The 21,602-nt window shown below is 39.8% G+C and overlaps 1 pseudogene; it reads left to right on the plus strand.

Moving 5' to 3' along the window:
* Positions 1 to 20,019: 20,019 nt before the first annotated feature.
* LOC122420451 lies at positions 20,020 to 20,830 on the plus strand (annotated as a pseudogene).
* The last annotated feature ends 772 nt before the right edge of the window (positions 20,831 to 21,602 follow it).

Below are 21,602 nucleotides of genomic sequence, written 5' to 3' on the forward strand. Positions count from 1 at the left end.
GTTCGGTCACTCAATCATGTCCGACTCTTTGTGACCCCATGAACCGCAGCAGGCCAGGCCTCTCTCTCCATCACGAACTCCTGGAGTTCACACAAACTCATGCCCATCGAGCCGGTGATGCCATCCAACCATCTCATCCTCTTTCATCCCCTTCTCCTCCTGCCCCCAATCCCTCCCAACATTAGGGTCTTTTCCAATGAGTCAACTCTTTGCATGAGGTGGCCAAAGTATTGGAGTTTCAGCTTCAGAATCAGTCCCTCCAATGAACACCCAGAACCTATCTCCTTCAGGATGGACTGGTTGGATCGCCCTGTAGTCCAAGGGACTCTCAAGAGTCTTCTCCAACACCACAGTTCAAAAGCATCAATTTTTCAGCTCTTAGCTTTCTTCACAGTCCAACTCTCACATCCATACATGTGACTGGAAAAACCATAGCCTTGACCAGATGGACCTTTGTTAGCAACGCATTTCTATTAACTCCTCTAATGATATATGGACAGGCAGATTCAACAGTACAGACCAGAAACAATCCTTATGGACATCATTGGTATCTGAATATGCCTGACGAAATATAAATATAAAAATTAATGGTAAAAGATTTTCTGATTTCCTTGATACTGGATCTGATATTACTATTATTTCCAAACACGTATGGCCCAAATCATGGCCTATACAAAAAGTCTCTTGCCAAATAGCAGGAATTTCTCAAACCAAAATGCAAGAAGTCTATCAAAGTGTTCAAATATACCCCTGTGAGTGACCAGAAGGCCAACCTGCAACATTAAGACCTTATGTGGTAAGTGAGTGAAGTGAAGTCGCTCAGTTGTGTCCGATTCTTTGCTAACCCGTGGACTGTATAGCCCATTAGGCTCCTCCATCCATGGGATTCTCCAGTCAAGAATATTGGAGTGGGTTGCCGTTTCCTTCTTCTTATGTGATAAACACACCCCTTAATCTAATAGGAAACACTGACTTATGCAATGGCAAACTCAGATATACATTCCACATTTTTCCTAGGGGCCACTGCTCATTTAACAAACAAAGCAATTATTAAAATAACAGGGAAAAATGACGAGCCTATTTGGAAAGAGCAATGGCCCCTTATCAAAGATAAATTACAGGCTGCTAAAGAACTTATAGACACACAATTAAAATCAAGACATATTGAGGAAGCTTGCTCTCCTTGAAACTCTCCTATTTTTGTTATAAAAAAGAAATTTAAAAAAAAGTGTCTCTTAACAGACGTTAGAAAAGTTAATGCATTTATGAAACCTATGGGTGTATTGCAACTAGGGATCCCATAACCTACTACTATTCCTCAAAATTGGCATATTATTATTATTGATTTACAAGATTGCTTTTTCAATATACCCCTACACCCTTTAGACCAGGAGAGATTCACTTTCTCTCTCCCTTATCCTAATCATATTGGGTCTCCTAAAAGATTTCAATGGACTATGTTACCTCAAGATATGCTTAACAGTCGCACTATTTGTCAGAATTTTGTAGCCAAGGCTTTACACCCAATGTGATAACAATTCCCTCATGCATATATCATTAATGATATACTGTGACTATAAAAAAGAAAAATGACATTTTTGACACTGAATGGCCATGATATTCTTTAGACGCCAGAAAAAGCTGATTAAAATAAAACCATTTCTGAAAATTGGTTTTTCTTACTCATGCAGTTATGAAAAGGTTAACTTGTTAAAATACTTTTTTGAAGCTTCAACTCTGCCTGGGAAACAAAAACAGGCCTAGGAAAAAGCCATAAGTTAACTCTTATCATGTCCTTGGGATACACAGCCCACTCTATCTGGGACTCCAGTCATAAACAAATTGGGAGAACTAAAAAAAAAAAAAAAGTTTTCTTTTTTAAATTTCAAGCAGAAAACTATCTCTATCCATCTATCTAAATTTATCTGTGTCTCAATGTATGTCTTTGTTTTTAGATAATATGAAGTTAAATGAGCTCTATTTACATTCAGGTTCCTGTGAACTGAAAAATATTCAATATTAAATATAATGTTTCAGTTCAGTTCAGTTCAGTTCAGTCACTCAGTTGTGTCCAACTCTTTGCAACCCCATGAATCTCAGCATGCCAGGCCTCCCTGTCCGTCACCAACTCTCGGAGTTTACCCAAACTCATGTCCATCAAGTCGGTGATGACATCCAGCCATCTGTCATCCATCCTCTGTCGTCCCCTTCTCCTCCCGCCCTCAATCCCTGCCAGCATCAGGGTCTTTTCCAATGAGTCTACTCTTTGCTTGAGGTGGCCAAATATTGGAGTTTCAGCTTCAGCATCAGTCCTTCCAGTGAACACCCAGGACTGATTTCCTTTAGGATGGACTGGTTGGATATCCTTGCAGTCCAAGGGACTCTCAAGAGTCTTCTCCAGCACCACAGTTCAAAAGCATCAATTTTTCACTGCTCAGCTTTCTTCACAGTCCAACTCTCACATCCATACATGACCACTGGAAAAAGCATAGCCTTGACTAGACGGACCTTTGTTGGCAAAGTAATGTCTCTGCTTTTGAATATGCTGTCTAGGTAGGTCATAAGTTTCCTTCCAAGGAGTAAGCGTCTTTGAATTTCATGGCTGCAATCACCATCTGCAGTGATTTTGGAGCCCCCCAAAATAAAGTCTGACACTGTTTCCACTGTTTCCCCATCTATTTTCCATGAAGTGATGGGACCAGATGCGATGATCTTAGTTTTCTGAATGTTGAGCTTTAAGACAACTTTTTCACCGTCCTCTTTCACTTTCATCAAGAGGCTGAAATAAAATGTAGAGTTTATTTAAATATAAATTTAAATTGTTTGCTAATCTAATTAAGACATGTCTTAAGTCATCAACATTATATAATACTTTTATTGTGCCTAGGTTTAAGGTAAACTAAATTTGTCAACAGAAAGGTAACTTTATATATATATATATATTATGTATAATATATATATATATATATATGCTGCTAAGTCACTTTAGTCGTGTTCAACTCTCTGCAGCCCCATAGACGGCAGCCCACCAGCTTCCCCCGTCCCTGGGATTCTCCAGGCAAGAACACTGGAGTGGGTTGCCATTTCCCTCTCCATATAAATATAAATATTTTATATATATATAAATGTATTTATATATATATAAATGAGATGAAAACCTTTAGCTAAACTCTATTAAAAGTAATAATCTATTATTATAACCTAAAATAATCTCAGGATTGGGATAACTTAAATTTCTAGAGTTATGCTACACTAAATAATAAAAATTCAATAAATAACTAGGTCATTTCCAAATAAAATAAGATTTTAAAACATTATTTACTGAACACTAACTTCCTCTTACAGAACGTTTTTCTTACAGAAAACCTAAAGAGTTTTGGACTATTAATAAATATATAATTATGTTATAATAAATATATTGTTTAAATATTATGGTATATATATGTGTGTGTGTATATATTTATACATATATAAAATAAATATGTATTATAATATATAATATAATAAGTATATTCACCAATCTATAAAATGCTAACATACAAGACAGTTCATGGTTGCTAAAGAAAAATAAGATATATATTTTTAATAAAAAGGTATAAGTAATGACAAATGGAATGATGAATACAAAAATATAAAAAAGATTTATGGCAAATGCATGTACCTCCTTGCCCTTAACATTCATCCTCTTCCCTCTTACATGTCTTGATCGATACAAATTCTTCTTTTATATGGGCCACACCTCTAGAGGTGAAGCTACACAACATGTTATAACCCACCTGTTAGCTTACTTTGCAATAATGAGAACACCGAATTCTATAAAAACAGGCAATGGCCCTGGCTGTATTTCTAGACAGTTCAAACAATTTTCATTTTCATTCTCTATTAAACACATTACAGACATTTGTTGTAATCCACAAAGACGAGACATAGTTAAACAGACAGATCACACACAGAAACTACCAAAAAAAAAAAAAAATTTGGTTTTTTACAGGGTGAAATGCATAGGAAAACTTCTATCTTCCTTATCTAGAACAGACCCTACTAGATTCCAACGCAATATGTTCTTTAAGCCTGTAATTATTGTTAATATAGCTTTATTTGTTTTGAATTATTTTTTAACTTACTGCAAGGAGATATTTTGACAAAAGCAGAAAAACATTTCGAGACGTTGAAGGACACTTCCCTTCCTCTTCCCATTTGGTATCAAGATGGGTTAACTAATCAATGGAAATCTACAAAACTAATCTTACAGGGAAAGGGATATGCTTCTATTTCTCCAGATGGATCCAACGAACTCACATGGCTTCCTGTTCGGAAGATTCGACCTAAGGGGGCCCCCAACATTCAAACTTGAGACGAAACAACAAAAACTTCAGGAGGAAGAAATTCCAGTACAAGCCATGGCGGCTTTAAAACATTTCCAAAAAATGCCACACTCGACGTCATCGATCTTATGATCTCCCTACTTGGGGACAGATAAAAACCCTTACTAATCAAGCTGAAAATCTGATTTCTCAACAGGGAATGCCTCAGAATCCTGAAAATATATTTTTTTTGCTATGCTTGGTTTGCTTGCTTTTGCTTCCCCCACTCAGGCTGACTTGATTGATCACACTTATTGGGCTTATGTACCTAACCCCCCTTTTTATTGTAGGTTCTAGAATGGACAGATATAGGACCAATCATATCCACTAATGACTCAACACATATGCCCCCTCCTTGGAGCTTGGAGGGGCCCTCTCATCGTGAGAAAGAAGGAAGACTAAGTGACATTTCTCTAGGCTATGAAATCCTTCCTTTATGCATGGGCACAACAAAATTATGTATTAATGTTAGTCGACAAACATGGGCTTTCGTCCTGCCTCCAAAAAAGAACTTCCACACATTGCTTGAACTGTTTGTTGCCCTGTCCTTTTCTGAAAACCATGTCAACACTACCAAAACTCTAGGAAGAGGACAAAAGTCAGAATGTAAGGGGTTTCCTTATAAAGACATTAAATATACTCTATTTACTGAGATAGATGTCAAGCTGCATCAGGGAAACTAATGTTGATGGCCAATTATACCATTCTTGATTGGGGACCCCGTGGTATATGGCTATCTAACTGCTCAGATTATAATAACAGTACTATATGTGATTATGTTATTCAAGTAATATCAAAGATTACCAACAGTTCAATGAAACACTGCCATGAAAAGGACTCCATGGCTGGCTTGATGGTGAAATGACACTTTCTCGCCCTCAAATCGTCCTTGATAAACAGATTGGGCCTAAACAATGGGACATCTGGAAACTTTCAGCAAGCACTGAAGAACTTGGGACTTAGACTGGACGTTTCACAGGGACCAATCATGGTCATAGTAATTATTTCTTTTGCTATCATCAATCATAGTTCATACAAGCCTGTGTTCCACTTCCTTTTGTTGTAGCTATAGGAAACTTAGAATTCATTAAGACTTTATGTTCTGTAACTTGTATAAATTGCAAATTATATAGCTGTCTTAACTCCTCTATTTCCTTAAGAAATGATTCCCTTTTGATTCTTGGATCTCGATGTAGAATGTGGTTACCAATAATTCTCCAATGGCCCTGGGAAGAAAGTCCCATGGCTGGACTTGCTTCCTGGTTACTTACTAAACTGTTCCAGTGATCTAAACGATTCATTGGATGGCTGATTCTTGGCATTTTGGGATTAATAGCTATTTGCACCACTGCTGCCATCAATGGCATTGCATTACAAACCTCAATTCAAACACATAATTTTAACAAAAATTGGACTAAAGATGCTCATACTATTTGGGCCACTCAGGCTCAGATAGATGAGGATATTTAAGATGAAATACAAGAACTAAAAACAGACATCAAATGGGTTGGAGATCAATTAATAGATATACAAAAACAGGTGATACTAAAATGTGATTGGAATTCTACTCAATTTTGTGTTACTCCTGTTCAATTTAATCATCGTGCCTACAACTGGGAACAAACCAAATTTCCTTTACAAAACATACATGATAATGTCTCTCTGAATGTACAATATTACAAAAAGAAATCTTTGAAACCTCTTCTAAAAATCTGCCCTCTTCCACTCATATGGAAACTTTAGCTGAACAACTGGCTGAACAACTGGCTGAACAACAATCTGGGCTAGACCCATGCAGATGGTTTCAAAGCATCACTCACAGCATCAGGTCAGGAACTATAATTTTGGTGATTGTCTTGACAATTATATTTGTCATTTACTGTTGCCTTCATGCAAAAATGGTTAAAACTAAACAAGCTCAAATGGTCAGAGCCCTTTTTACAAATATTATAAATAAATAAGGGAGAGCTGTCTGGGGATGTTTAACGGGAGGATTCCTACATGCTGTTTCTCATAAATCTTCTGTTCCTTATCAGTGGAAAGGCAAGCCGGTCCCAGAGCTGGGGTCACTGTGGGAGACAGGGTTGGGTCTCCATCAGTAAACATTCTCTTTATGACAAAACTTAGTCTCGATCCTCTTTTTTGAGATATGAATTGTCTCCTGACCTTATGACTGTTGTTAATCCCTTGTTCCCTTGGTAAGGGTTGCTGCACATTTAGTTTTCTGATCTTTATCATTGTCGAAAGAAATTCCTTGTACAACAGCCTATACATCATCACAAACAGTTCATTAAAGCACATTTGCTCCATCAGATCTTAGGTCCCTGTGACTTTTCTCTCTCTCACTCCCCACCCCCTCCCCACCACACCGCCACCCCCGGCTATTTCTCTGGAGCATAGAGACCCATCATACTCACTCTCCTACACGGGCTTTCAAGTTCCCATCGAGAGGGCACCCTGTGCCTTCGTGAGCGATACAAGCCCTATGTCAAGGGCTTTATTGGTCCTCGGTGTAAAGCAGAGACTATCAGCCACTTTCGCTCTTTCACTTCCTTATGATTGACTCCAGACCACCAGGTTCCAGTCAGTTAAAGCATCCTAACACCTGTCCATCACCAGCTCCCAGAGTTTACCCAAACTCATGTCCATTGAGTCGGTGATGCCATCCAACCTTCTCATCTTCTGTCGTCCCCTTCTCCTCCTGCCTTCAATCTTTCCCAGCATCAGGGTCTTTTCCAATGAGTCAGCTCTTCACATCAGGTGGCCAAAGTATTGGAGTTTCACGTTGAACATCAGTCCTTCCAATGAGTATTCAGGACTGATTTCCTTTAGGATGGACTGGTTGGCTCTCCTTGCAGGCCAAGGGACTCTCAAGAGTCTTCTCCAACATCACAGTTCAAAAGCATCAATACTTCTGTGCTCAGCTTTCTTTTTAGTCCAACTCTCACATAAATACATGACTACTGGAAAAACCACAGCCTTGACTAGATGGACCTTTGGGGACAAAGTTATGTGTCTGCTTTTTAATATGTTGTCTAAGTTGGTCATAACTTTCCTTCCAAGGACTAAGTGTCTTTTAATTTCATGGCTGCAATCACCATCTGCACTGATTTTGGAGACCCCAGAATACAGTCTGACACTGTTTCCACTGTTTCCCCATCTAGTTGCCATGTAGTGATGGGACCAGATGCCATGGTCTGAGTTTTCTGAATGCTGAGCTTTAAGCCAACTTCTTCACTCTCTTCTTTCACTTTCCTCAAGAGGCTCATTAGTTCTTCTTCACCTTCTGCCATAAGGGTGGTGTCATCTGCATATCTCAGGTTATAGATATTTCTCCCAGCAATCTTGAGTTCAGCTTGTGCTACTTCCAGCCCAGCCCTTCTCATGATGTACTCTGCATATAAGTTAAATAAGCAGGGTGACAATACACAGCCTTGACATATTCCTTTTGCTATTTGGGACCAGTCTGTTGTTTCATATCCAGTTCTAACTGTTGCTTCCTGACCTGCATACAGGTTTCTCAAGAGGCAGATCAGGTGGTCTGGTATTCCCGTCTCTTTCAGAATTTCCCACAGTTTATTGTGATCCACACAGTCAATGGCTTTGGCACAGTCAATAAGGCAGAGAATGATGTGTTTCTGGAACTCTCTTGCTTTTTCGATGATCCAGAGGATGTTGGTATTTGATCACTGGTTCCTCTGCCTTTTCTAAAATCAGTTTAACATCTGGAAGTTCACAGTTCATGTGTTGCTGAAGCCTGACTTGGAGAATATTAAGCATTCTTTACTAGCGTGTGAGATGAGTGCACTTGTGCAGTAGCTTGAGCATTTTTGGCATTGCCTTTCTTTGGGGCTGGAATGAACATGGACCTTTTCCAGTCCTGTGGCCATTGCTGAATTTTCCGAAATTGCTAATATTTTGAGTGCAGCACTTTCTCAGCATCATCTTTTAGGAGTTGAGACAGCTCAACTGGAATTCCATCACCTCCACTAATGTTGTTCGTTGTGATCCTTCCTAAGGCCCACTTGACTCCACATTCCAGGATGTCTGGCTCTAGGTGAGTGTGAGTGATCACACCATCGTGATTATCTCGGTCGTCAAGATCTCTTTGGTACAGTTCTTCTGTGTATTCTTGCCACCTCTTCTTAATATCTTCTGATTCTGTTAGGTCCATACCATTTCTGTCCTTTATTGAGCCCATCTTTCCATGAAGTGTTTCCTTGGTATCTCTAATTTTCTTGAAGTGATCTCTAGTCTTTCCCATTCTATTGTTTTCATGTATTTTTTGCATTGATTGCTAAGGAAGCTTTTCTTATCTCTCCTGCCTATTCTTTGGAACTCTGCATTCAGATGGGTATATCTTTCCTTTTTTCCTTTGCTTTTCATGTCTCTTCTTTTCCCAGCTATTTCTAAGGCCTCCTCAGACAGCCATTTTGCTTCTTTTCATTCAAGATTGTCTAGTTCCTCCTACTTCACTCTTTAAAGGCTATTTCTAGGAATTTGGTCAGTTAAGTTGGTTTGGGTTTTTTCTTTAGATTTTTCTCACAAATGTGAAGTAGTCCTGTATTGATATAAAATTTTCTCTTCAAACTGTGTTTACTGTGTTCCATCAATTTTGGAAAGTTGTGTTTTTGTTCTCATTTGTCTTCTGGTATCTTCTGATTTACTCTTGATTTCTCTTTTGAACCCATCATATTTTAGTAGTGTGTTGTTTAGTGTCTCTGTGTTTGTCTCTTTGCAGATTTATATCTGAGAAAAGTCTCCTGACAGAACATAGTGAAGGAGCTCATTTTTTGTTTTGAATCCAGTCAGGTGCTGACTGAAACCCTGTGGGTCGGGCCCAAGGTGAATTTCTTTCTTCAAAGTGTGTGTTTTTCCTCTCCCCACAGTGGGTCCATTTCCCCAGAGGAAGAAGACCTCTGAATCAATTGGGAACTATGGGCAGACAGGGGTCTGATGCTTGCTCTATGTAGGTGCCAATGGCTGTGCTGTTGCAGCCTCAAGTGTAAGTTCCCATTGCCCTTCCCAGTTGAAGACTGCTCCCTGTCTTTGCAGCCCCCATCTTGTTATGGAGCTACTCTTTATAGCTTGCTCTTTACAGGAGCTCACATGGATCCTAAGCATTGGTTGAGAAGTGAGCTGTTGCCGAACACCTCTGTCCCAGAACCAAGTTGCTCTGTGTCCCTTGGTGAAGTTTTCTCTCTGGTTGTAGGTGCTCTAGATCCAGTGCAGGGATATGACATGGACTGAGTTGGGCAGAAGCATTCTCTGCGTTCAGGCTGGGGCACATCAGTAGGTGGTAGGCTGTCCTAGGATACTCTGCAGCCACGAGAGTAGACCTGTCTGTCTTGTCTGGGCAGCAGGCCCCCTGTCTCTCTAAACTTTCCCCATCCTCTGTCACTCCTGCACTGTTGTGAAACTGGTCCTCAGGGTAGGCAGTTCTTTGCATGTGATATCAGGGAATGAGCTGTAGTGAACAAGCTGTCATATGATCTCCGGGATGCTTCTGGGGGGTTTCTTGATTCAACACCAACAGTGGCTGCCACTGCCCCACCCAGGCTCTGCCCTGGCTGTTGGTTACCTCTGTGTCCCTCCATCAACTCTTCCTTCATAGTGGCTTTTGCAGATACAGTGTCATGGATGGAGGAGGACTGGTGTGTTCATTCCACTGGGACTGGGTTGTGTGGTGAGTGGCTTGCTGGAAAACAATAGCTCCTTGTGTAGACCTCTGTCTTCGCTGCCTTATGGTCTAGGCAATGTGTGCTCCTCATGAGCATAGTCCTGCCTTCCTATAGCCCTTATTCTCATCCCAGCACTTCTCCCACCAGACAATGTGGTTTGCATCAAACACACAGGACCCTAGGACTGGGGTACCAATCTGTGGCTCAAACCACTCACTCACCAGGGTATCCATTTCTCTGAGCTGTCAGTCATGGGTTCGGCTCCTGGCTCGAATGCTCACAGATAGATCATATATTGGAACACAAAACAAATCTCAACAAATTTAAGTAGAAATCACTTATAACCTAGATTCCACTCACAGTTGTAGGAAATGAAGAAGCCATCTTTGAGTTGAGAACTGGAAAAGTGAGAGGGGAGTTTAAAGCAAAACGGGCCCACCTGAGGAAAGAAGGAAAATCTCGAATAACATTCTAGCCATACACCTAAAAAAACTAGAAAAAGAGGAACAAACAAAGCTCAGAGTCAGGAATGAAGGAAATGATAAAATCAGTGTGGAAATAAATAAAGCAGAGACTAAAAAGACAGTAGAAAAGATCAATCAGGGACTTCCCTGGTGTTCCAGTAGCTAAGACTCCAAGCTCCCAATGCAGGGGCCCTGGGTTTGATCCGTGGTCCAGGATCTGGATAGTACATGAGACAACTAAAACTTCACATGCTGAAACTAAAGGTACCGATTGCCACAACTAAGACATAGTGCACCCAGATGAATAAATAAATATTTTAAAAATATTTTAAATATTTTAAAAGTATTTTTAAAAAATATTTTGGAGAAAGAAATGGCAACCCACTCCAGTATTCTTGCCTGGAGAATCCTGTGGATGGAGGAGCCTGGTGGACTGCTATCCATGGCGTCGCACAGACTCAGACATGACTGAAGCGACTTAGCATTAGCATTTTTTTTAAAGATCAAACTAAAAACTGGTTCTTTGAAAAGGGAAACAACGTTGAGAAACCTTTAATTAGACTCACTTTAAGAAAAGATAGAGAGAGAGAGAGAGAGAGAGAGAAGGCTCTGATCAATAAATTATGAAACAAGAAGAAAAAGAGCAATAATAACACATCAATACAAAGAATTATGACAATATTGTGGACATCTATCTATGCCAACAAACTTGGACAGACCAGAAGAAATGGACCAATTTTTTGAATAATAGAACCTTCCAAGACTGAATCATGAGGTAGAAAAACTGACTAGCCTGATCACTCGTCCAGTGCTTGAAACAGTAATAGAAAACTGCCCCAAACAAAAGTTCAGGACCAGATGGCTTCACAGGTGAATTCTACCAAACATTCAATGAGTTAATACCTATGCTTCCAAAACATTTCCAAAATAACCCCTGAAGAGTAGAGAATGCTTCTTACCTCATTTTATGAGGCCAACACCACTCTGATACCAAAAGCACAAAATGGGAATATATATAAAGAAAATTACAAGACAGAATCTCTCATAAACATAGATGCAAGAACCCTCACAAAATATTAGAAAATTGCATGCAATAATACACTGAAAAACTCCTATGGGCCCAAATTCAGCTTGGTAACATCTACTGGTAGGAAGGAGGAGCTGGAAATGAAGGACGTGGCAGAGGACTTATTCATGAATTCCACAATTTATCATCTAATCATAGCTTCCCTGGTAGCTCAGCAGGTAAAGTGTCCACCTACAATGCAGGAAACCCCAGTATAGTTCCTGGGTTAGGAAGATCAACTGAAGAAGAGATAGGCTACCCACTCCAGGATTTTTGGGCTTCCCTGGTGACTCAGATGGTAATGAATCTGCCTGCAATGCAGGAGACCTGGATTCAATCCCTGGGTTGGGGAGATCCTCTGGAGAGAATTCCACGGACAGAGGAGCCTTGCAGTCTACAGTCCATGGGGTCTCAAGGAGTTGGCTATGACTGGGTGACTTTCACTTCACTTCATATTTGACACATTCAGCTTTTTAAAATTTATTTTACCTATATATAGTGTTGATTTACAGTATGGTGTCAATGTCTGCTGTACTGCAATGTGATTTGTGATGTTCTTTTCCATATTCTTTCCCACCATGGCTTATCACAAGATAGTAACTATAGTTCCATGTGCTCTGCAGTAGGACATTGTTCTTGATACTTTCTGTGTTTAATAGTTTTCATCTACTAATCTCAAACTCCCAATGCATCCTTCCCCCACCTTATCCCTTGCGTACCACAATTCAGTTTTCTATGTCTGTGAGTCTGTTTTTTTTTTTTCATAGATAAGCTCATGTGTTTCATGTTTTTGCTCGCTGAGTTGCTTCAGTCCTGTTCAACCCTTCAGACGTCAGCCTACCAGATTTCTCTGTCCATGAGGATTCTCCAGGAAAGAGTACTGGAGTGGGTTGACATGCACTACTCAGGGAATCTTCCTGACCCAAGTAGTGGATCAGACTTGGATGGAACCCACGTCTCTTTATGTCTCCTTCATTGGCAGGAGAGTTCTTTACCACTAGTACCACCTGGGAAGCCCCAGGATTTTAGTTTCCATACATAAATGATATAACATGGTATTTGTCATTCTCTTTCTGGCTTAATCCCCTTAGTATGATCATCTCGAACTCTATCCATGTTGCTGCAAAAGGCATTATTTCATTCTTTTCATGGCTGAGTTGTATTCCATTTTACACATACACCACATAGTATTTAATCAGTCAGGGTTACTTTCTAATTTCAGCTCAGGGGAAAAATACCTTGCTTATTTAAAATACCCTCAAAATCATTTTAAAAGTAAAGGAGGAAAGATAAAAATTTGAGGAAATAACACTCAACAGCATTCTCCCTCTTCCTTCACAATATCAGCCATAGGATGTGAACTCACAGGGTCAGGAAGGACAGGCTGTTTATAGGTATCTAGTGATGCAGGTGTTTGGGAGTGATGTCAGCTCATCATGTTCAAAGTCTGCTGTGTTATTCATTATTTCCCTATACCTCAAAGAAATTTATGCCTCTCTACTGATATGATGAAAACACATTTATGTGTTCTGGTATTCCTGAAAAATACCATTTTAAATGCAGATATACACATGTTTAAACCCTTTAAGCGTTACTGTAACCAATTCAACAGTATGTGAGCTGTGAACTTCCAGATGTTCAAGCTGCAATTAGAAAAGGCAGAGGAATCAGAGATCAAATTGTCAACATCCATTGGATCATCGAGAAAACAAGAGAGTTCCAGAAACATCTACTTCTGCTTTATTGACTATGCCAAAACCTTTGACTGTGTGGATCACAATCAACTGTGGAAAATTCTTAAAGAATGGGGATACCAGACCACCTGACCTGTCTCCTGAGAAATCTGTATGCAGGTCAAGAAGAAACAGTGAGAACTGGATATGGAACAAATACTGGTTCCAAATCGAGAAAGAAGTATGTCAAGGTTGTTTATTGTCACCCTGCTTATTTAACTTAAATGCAGAATACATCATGCAAAATGCTGGGGTCAATGAAGCCCAAGCTGGAATCAAGGTTGCAGGGAGAAATATCAATAACCTCAGAGATGCACATGACACCACCCTTATGGCAGAAAGCAGAGATGAACTAAAGAGCCTCTTGATGAAAGTGAAAGAGGAGAGTGAAAAAGTTGGCTTAAAACTCAACATTTAGAAAACGAAGATCATGGCATCCAGCCCCATCACTTCATGGCAAAGAGATGGGGAAACAATGGAAACAGTGAGAGACTTTATTTTGGGGGGCTCCAAAATCACTGAAGTTGGTGATTGCAGCCATGAAATTAAGAGACGCTTGCTCCTTGGAAATAAAGTTATGACCAACCTAGACAGCATATTAAAAAGCAGAGACATTACTTTGCCAACAAATGTCCGTAGAGTGAAGGCTATGCTTTTTCAAGTAGTCATGTATGGATGTGAGAGTTTGACTGTAAAAAAAAGCTGAGCACTGAAGAATTGATGCTTTTGAGCTGTGGTGTTGAAGAAAACTCTTGAGACTCCCTTAGACTGCAAGGAGATCCAACCAGTCTATCCTAAAGCAAATCCATCCTGAGTATTTATTGGAAGAACTGATGCTGCCTGAAACCCCAATATTTGGCCCATGATGAGAAGAACTGACTCATTTGAAAAGACCATTATGCTGGGAAGGATTGAAGGCAGGAGGAGAAGGGGACAACAGAGGTTGAGATGGTTGGATGGCATCACTGACTCTATGGACATCAGTTTGAGTAAGCTCCAGGAGTTGGTGATGGGCAGGGAACTCTGCCATGGTGCAATCCATGGTGTCACAAGGAATCAGACAAAAGATAAGACCACTAAAAATTGTGAAGGAATATCCCCTTATACTAGCTTCTTCCTCATAAGAAACCATCACAGGAGGTAAAGATTGTTCATAGTGTTGAAAACATATTGATAATTATATAAATAATAAACAGTTCTCCTCTCATGGATGTGACATCATCTCGGTAGTCATGTTATACTACATGGCAAGTGGATTTTTCAGATCCATTAAGATTACTAATGAGTTGATTCAAGACAGGGAATTTCCCCCAATTATCTGTGGGCCCAGTGTAGTTAATTCAGTTCAGTTGCTCAGTCACGTCCAACTCCTTGTGGGCCCACGAACTGCAGCATGCCAGGCTTCCCTGTCCAGCACCAACTGCCGTAGCTTGCTCAACTCATGTCCATCAAGTCAGTGATGCCATCCATGCATCTTATCCTGTCGTCCCCTTTTCCTGCCTTCAATCCTTCGCAGCATCAGGGTCTTTTCCAATGAGTCCATTCTTCACATCAGGTGGCCAAAGTATTGGTGCTCAGCTTCAGTGTCAGTCCTTCCAGTGAATATTCAGGACTGATTTCCATTAGGACTGACTGGTCCAATCTCCATGCAGTTCAAGGAACTCTCAAGAGTCTTCTCCAACACCACAGTTCAAAAGCATCCATTCTTCTGTGCTCTGCTTTTTTGTGGTCCAATCTCACATCCATTCACCACTACAGGAAAAACCATAGCTTTGACTAGGTGGACCTTTGTCAACAATGTAATGTCTCTGCTTTTTAATATGCTATTTAAGTTCATCATAACTTTTCTTCAAAGGAGCAAGCATCTTTTAATTTCATGGCTGCATGACCATGTGAAGTGATTTTGGAGACCAAAGAAATAAATTCTGTCACTGTTTCCATTGTTTCCCCATCTATTTTACATGAAATCATGGGACCACATGCCATGATCTTTGTTTTCAAATCTTGAGTTTTAAGCAGGTTTTCACTCTCGTCTTTCACATTCATCCAGAGGTTCTGTATGAACTCTTCACTTTCTGTCATAAGGGTGGTGTCATCTGCATATCTCAAGTTACTGACATTTCTCCTGGCAATCTTGATACCAGCTTGTGCTTCATCCAGCCTGGCATTTCGCATGATGTACTCTGCATATAAGTTAAATAAGCAGGGTGACATTATACAGCCTTGACATACTCCTTTCCCAATTTGGAACCAGTCCATGCTTCCATGTCCATTCTAACAGTTGCTTCTTGACTTGCATGCAGATTTCACAGGAGGCAGGTCAGGTGATCTGGTACTCTTCTCTCTTGAATAATTTTCCACATTTTATTGTGATCCACACAGTCAAAGGCTTTGTTGTAGCCAATAATGCATAAGTAGATGTTTTTCTAGAACTCTCTTGCTCTTTAGATGATCAAGTGGAAGTTGGTAATTTGATATCTGGCCGCTCAGCCTTTTCTAAATCCAGCTTGTACATCTGGAAGTTCTTGGTTCACATACTGTTGAAGCTGGGCTTGGAGAATTCTGATCATTACTTTGCTAGCATGTGAGATGAGTGTAATCATGTGGTAGTCTGAACACTCTTTGGCATTGCCTTTCTTTAGGATTGGAAAGAATTCAGAACTTTTCCAGTCCTGTGGCCACTGCTGAGTTTTCCAAATTTTCTGGCATATTGAGTTCAGCACGTTCACAGAGTCATCTATTAGGACTTGAAATAGCTCATCTGGAATTCCATTACTTCCATTAGCTTAGTTCATCATGTTGCTTCCTAAGGCCCATTTGACTGCACATTCCAGGATGTCTGGATCTAGGTGAGTGTGAGTGATCACACCATTGTGGTTACCTGGGTGAGGAGATTTTTTTGTATAGTCTTCTGTGTATTCTTGCCACCTCTTCTTAATATCTTCTGCTTCAGTTAGGTCCATAGCATTTCTATCCTTTACTGTGCCTATGTCTGCATGAAATGCTCCCTCAGTATCTCCAATATTCTTGAAGGGATATCTAGTCTTTCTCATTCTATTTGTTTCCTCTATTTCTTTGCATTGATCGCTGAGAATGGCTTTATTATCTCTCCTTTTTATTCCGTGGACTTTGCATTCAGATGAGTATATCTGTCCTTTTCTCCTTTTCCTTTATCATCTTTTTTATTCTCAGCTAATTGTAAGGCCTCCTTAGACAACCATTTTGACTTTTTGCATTTCATTTTCTTAGGCATGGTCTTGAACACTGTCTCCTGTACAATGTCACCAACCTCTGTCCACAGTTCTTCAGGCACTCTGTCTATCAGATCTAATCACTTGAAACTGTCACCCCCACTGTATAATTGTAACAGATTTGATTGAGTTCATACCTGAATGGTTAGTGGTTTTCCCTACTTTCTTCAATTTCAGTCTGAATTTGGCAATAAGGAGTTCATGATCTGAGCCACAGTCAGCTCCTGGTCTTGTTTTTGCTGACTGTATAGAGCCTCCCCATCTTTGGCTGCAAAGAATTTAATCAGTCTGATTTTGTTGTTGACCATCTGCTGATGTCCATCTGGTGTAGAGTTGTCTCTTGTGTTGTTGAAAGAGGGTGTTTGCTATGACCAGTGCATTGTCTTCACAAATCTCTGTTAGCCTTTGCCCTGCTTCATTTTATACTCCAGGCCAAACTTGCCTGCTACTCCAGGTATCTCCTGATTGCCTACTTTTGTATTCCACTCCCCTATGATAAAAAGGGCATCTTTGTTGGTGTTAGTTCTAGAGGGTCTTGTAGGTCTTCATTGAACCTTTCTACTTGAGCTTCTTCAGCATTGATGGTTGGGGCATTGTAATATTGAATGCTTTGCCTTGGAAATAAAGAGAGATCAATCTGTCACTTTTGAGATTACACCCAAATATGGCTCTTCAGACTCTTTTGTTAACTATGAGGGTTACTCCATTTCTTCTAACGGATTCTTACACATAGTAGTACAGATAATGGTCATCTGAATTAAATTCGCCTGTTCCAGCCCTTTTTAGTTCACTGATTCCTAAAATGTCAATGTTCACTCCTCCCATCTCCTATTTGACCACTTCCAATGTCCCTTGATTCATGGATCTAACATTCCATGTTCCTATACAATATTGTTCTTTACATCAGACTTTACTTCCATCACCAGTCACATCCACAACTGAGCGTTGTTTACTTTGGCACCTTCCCTTCGTTCTTTCTCGAGTTGTTTCTCCAATCTTCTCTGGTAGCTGGACAGCCTCATGTAAATCCGTGAAGTCAAATCACGCCCTCACACCATACAGAAAAATAAACTCAACATGGCTCCAAGGGTTAAATAGAAGATATGACACCATAAAACTGCTAGAAGAACATAGACAACACTTTCTCTGACATAAATTGCTGGATCATCCTTGGAAGTCCCAGGATCAAACAGACAGACTCTTACAGTTTCTATTACATTTAGGTTTGCCTTCATAAAACACAACAGCCTGGGAGGTTTAAACATAGTTTTCCCAGTTTTTCACAGTTGTGGAGGCTAGAAGTACATGATCAAGATGTCAGTGTGTTTGCTTTTTGTTAAGCCTCCTACTTCTTTCAGATTTTCTTTTAATTTTGCACTGATGCACTGGGTTTTAGTGGCATATTGTTTCCTCTCCAGGATGCTCCTGAATCAAGTACTTGATAAAATAATCGAGATATCTGTTCTAAGTGCTTTTATATTATAGGTATTGTGAAACCCTCAAACTTTTTTCTATTTATTTGTTCTGGACCCAATTCCTATCAGTGGGTTCAATAATAATAAAGTTTATTTCCTACAAAATTTCCATAATAATTGGCATTGAATTATGAAAATGAGTCTAAATTGATTTAATTTGTGCTGGTGGTTCCTATCATGAGTTCTTGATGATGTTCCTCCTTTTCCTTTTCTCTCTTCGAATGTACTTCCCAGGTATTTTGTCTCATTCCTTTTCTTTACCAACACTTTCTTTGACGGTTCCATTCAATGGTTGAAGGTGAGGAAAGTACTAGTATTAGGGCAGAGACTCATCTCAGGCAAGTGAAGAATCCAGAGGGACGCACATGGTTTGTGTCAGTCCCTAATGTGTGTGATCTCAGCAGTTCTTCCTCGTGAGACCATCACCTTCAGGGATCATGGAAAAGAAAATGCCTGTCAAGTACAGCCAGTTGTCCCCTAAGGCTGCTAATTAGAAACTTGTAATTGTTTCCAGTAATTAACAACTGAGAGAAAAGTTTCCAGAAATGTTCTCAGCTCCCAAGCCTGCACTCCCATCGCTGCTGCAGGTGAAATGATAATTGCAGTTTTGATGGGAGGGGAGGGGAGGACAGCATCTCAAACCCATATATCAGGATCTGGCTGCCTCCCTCCCACACACATACTGGGTATAATGACCATCCCACTGAGCCCTTGTCCTGGCAGCTGGGAGGTATGTTCGTTGTACTTTCTTCTGAGCAGCAGAGTCTATGAGAGAAAGGCAGATTAAAATTCTGGGTAAGTGATCACATCAGAAACTGACACCAACACCAATTTGTTGACATTCTAGCAAATCTAGTATGTCAGTTTATGAGAGACACAAGAATCCGTGCTTTGCAAGTGCCAAATTTTGCCTCTGTGTCTTGTATGTTAATGTCAACTGCAAATATTAATTCATTGCTAATATATTCACTGGCCTCAGACAATAACATACTGATTCAGTGTATGATTGGACAATAAGAATTTTGTTTTGTCTTAAATTATTTTATCACATGCTAGTGTTTTACACCCTAATGTTTATTGCCTACATATGATTATTCAAATATTTCTATAATGCATGTTATTTTAGTTGTTTTTCTGTCACGGGAACAAAAGAGTCTTTCTGTTGCCATCCACACAGTGAAGCATTCTCATTCATGACATTGCCTTGTCCTAAGGCAGACTCCTGCTGTATTCTACTGCCAGCGGTGATGTTCATGTGTTAAGATGCTAAGATTTTATTCATAATATGTGGTTCCATAGAATAAAGCTTTACAAATAAATGGAATCATGTTAATTTATAATTAAAAGTTACCACAAGTCTACAAACAGAAAAGCTGTGAAATCAAAATCCAATATAGATCTGGTTTATTATATGCCTGCAACGAACTAGCTGTTTGACATGGCTGGTGATCAGTGCACTCTGTCTCTTTTTTTTTTTTTTTTGCCGTGCATCAAAGTTCATGAGATCTTAGATCCTTGACCAGCAATTAAACTTGGACCCTCTGCGATGGAAGGCAGGATCTTAATCATTTAAGCACCTGGGAAGTTCCTCAAACCACTGTCTTGAGTAGCCCAATGGGATTCAGTCTTCACTCTGCACTAAGAAACAGGTTTGACAAATACTTAACCTGTCTGGGCGTAGGTAACACTCCTCTGTATAACTAAGGTCACTTCTGTTCCTGCCTAATAAATTTGTGAAGATGAAGACGTGATCACATGAGTATCTTCAGTGATTAATTTTACATATTAGTTCTCTTTAAATGTTATACATGAAACCCTTTAAAGGCTGCTGGTAACAGAAACACAAGAAGCAAATATTTCCAAGTAGGAGCTATTGTTAAATGGAGAATATTGGATTTCAGTTGACATGAATTATGTAACCCATGCCTCATATTCCCACGCAGGACATTCTAACTCACAAGTACCAGTGACTGTGAACTGAAAGGATGGCCAGCAACTTTTTCATGATAGGCATGATCATCTTAACACAGACCGTCATTGGAATTCTGGGGAATTTCTCACTCCTTTGCAGTTATATCATCCTTCACTTCATGGGTTACAGATTAAGGTCCACAGATTTGATCCTTAAGCACCTGATTATGGCCAACTCCTTGGTCCTCCTCTCTAAAGGGGTCCCCCAGACAATGGCAGTCTTTGGGTGGAAGCATATCCGCAGTGATGTTGGCTGCAAACTTCTCTTCTTTCTGCACAGAGTGGGGAGGGGAGTGTCCATCAGTAGCATCTGCCTCTTGAGTGTCTTTCAGGTGATCACGATCAGTCCCTGGAACTCCAGGTGGGCAGTGCTGAAAGTAAGAGCTCCCAAGTACGTGGTTCTCTCTATTTTCCTGTGTTGGATCCTGCAAATGCTGGTAAATGTCATTTTTCCTTTCAATATTACTGGCAAATGGAGTGACAAAAACATCACAGAGGAAAGAGATTTTGGGTATTGTATTTCTATTGTTACTGACAAAACTGACGATGCCTTGTATGCGGCACTGCTGTCATTCCCTGATGTTTTATGTTTGGGGCTCACGCTCTGGGCTGGCAGCTCCATGGTTCTCATCCTGTACAGACATAAGCAGCAGGTCCAGCACATTCGTAGGACTGATGCCTCCTCCAGGTCCTCCCCTGAGTCCAGAGCTACTAAATTCATCCTTCTCCTCGGGAGCACCTTTGTCTACTTTTATATTCTTTCCTCCATCTTTCAAGTTCTTTTGGCTCTTTTTGGTCAGCCCAGCCGGTTCCTTGTGGACATGAGTATAATCACAGCAGCGTGCTTCCCAACTGTCAGCCCCTTTCTGCTCATGAGCCATAACTCCAGTGTACACAGGCTCTATTTTGCCTGGATTAGAAACGCAAAGTCCTCTACTATTATGAGGAAAGTGTGAATTTTATTTATTTCTATAATGATCAGTTGCCAGTTCATTTATTTACCCTCAGAATCCTAATTTAAATTTTGAATCTCAAAATAGTATTATACAACACATGCCAAGCATCTTCTTCAATATAAAGACCAACTGAAATATATTGTCATGAAATATGAATATATCAATGAAATTTTCTTGTACAAAAGGAGTCCAGATTTATGCAATAAACAACAAGTCTTGAAATGATGTGCATATTATAAAGTGTTCAAATGTGTCACTTTCAGTCTAACAAAAGGAATTTCCCAGAAATGAAGTCGGTATGGAATTATAGATAAAAGTATACATGAAAATGGATCAGTGTGTACAGTTGTCAGAAATAAAACTAAAGAAATTAATGTTCTCACAGAGTAAAGAATACCCTGGTTGTCACTCGAAGGTAAAATCTGGTAAGAGTTTGGGAGTTAGTTACAAGTTTATAGTTAAACTTGTTAAGAGAGATGGCAGTATTTATTAGAAAGAGTCTTCCAGGGAGATTAGCACATTAAAATATTTTCATGTAGAAATGACCAGTTTGAAGTGATGTACAATAAAAAAACACACTAAAGAAAACTATATTTCAGCAGATTTTTCAAACTGAAATATATTTGACATATAACATTGTG

The sequence above is a fragment of the Cervus canadensis genome, chromosome 18, assembly GCF_019320065.1.
Source record: "Cervus canadensis isolate Bull #8, Minnesota chromosome 18, ASM1932006v1, whole genome shotgun sequence".
NCBI lineage: Eukaryota > Metazoa > Chordata > Mammalia > Artiodactyla > Cervidae > Cervus > Cervus canadensis.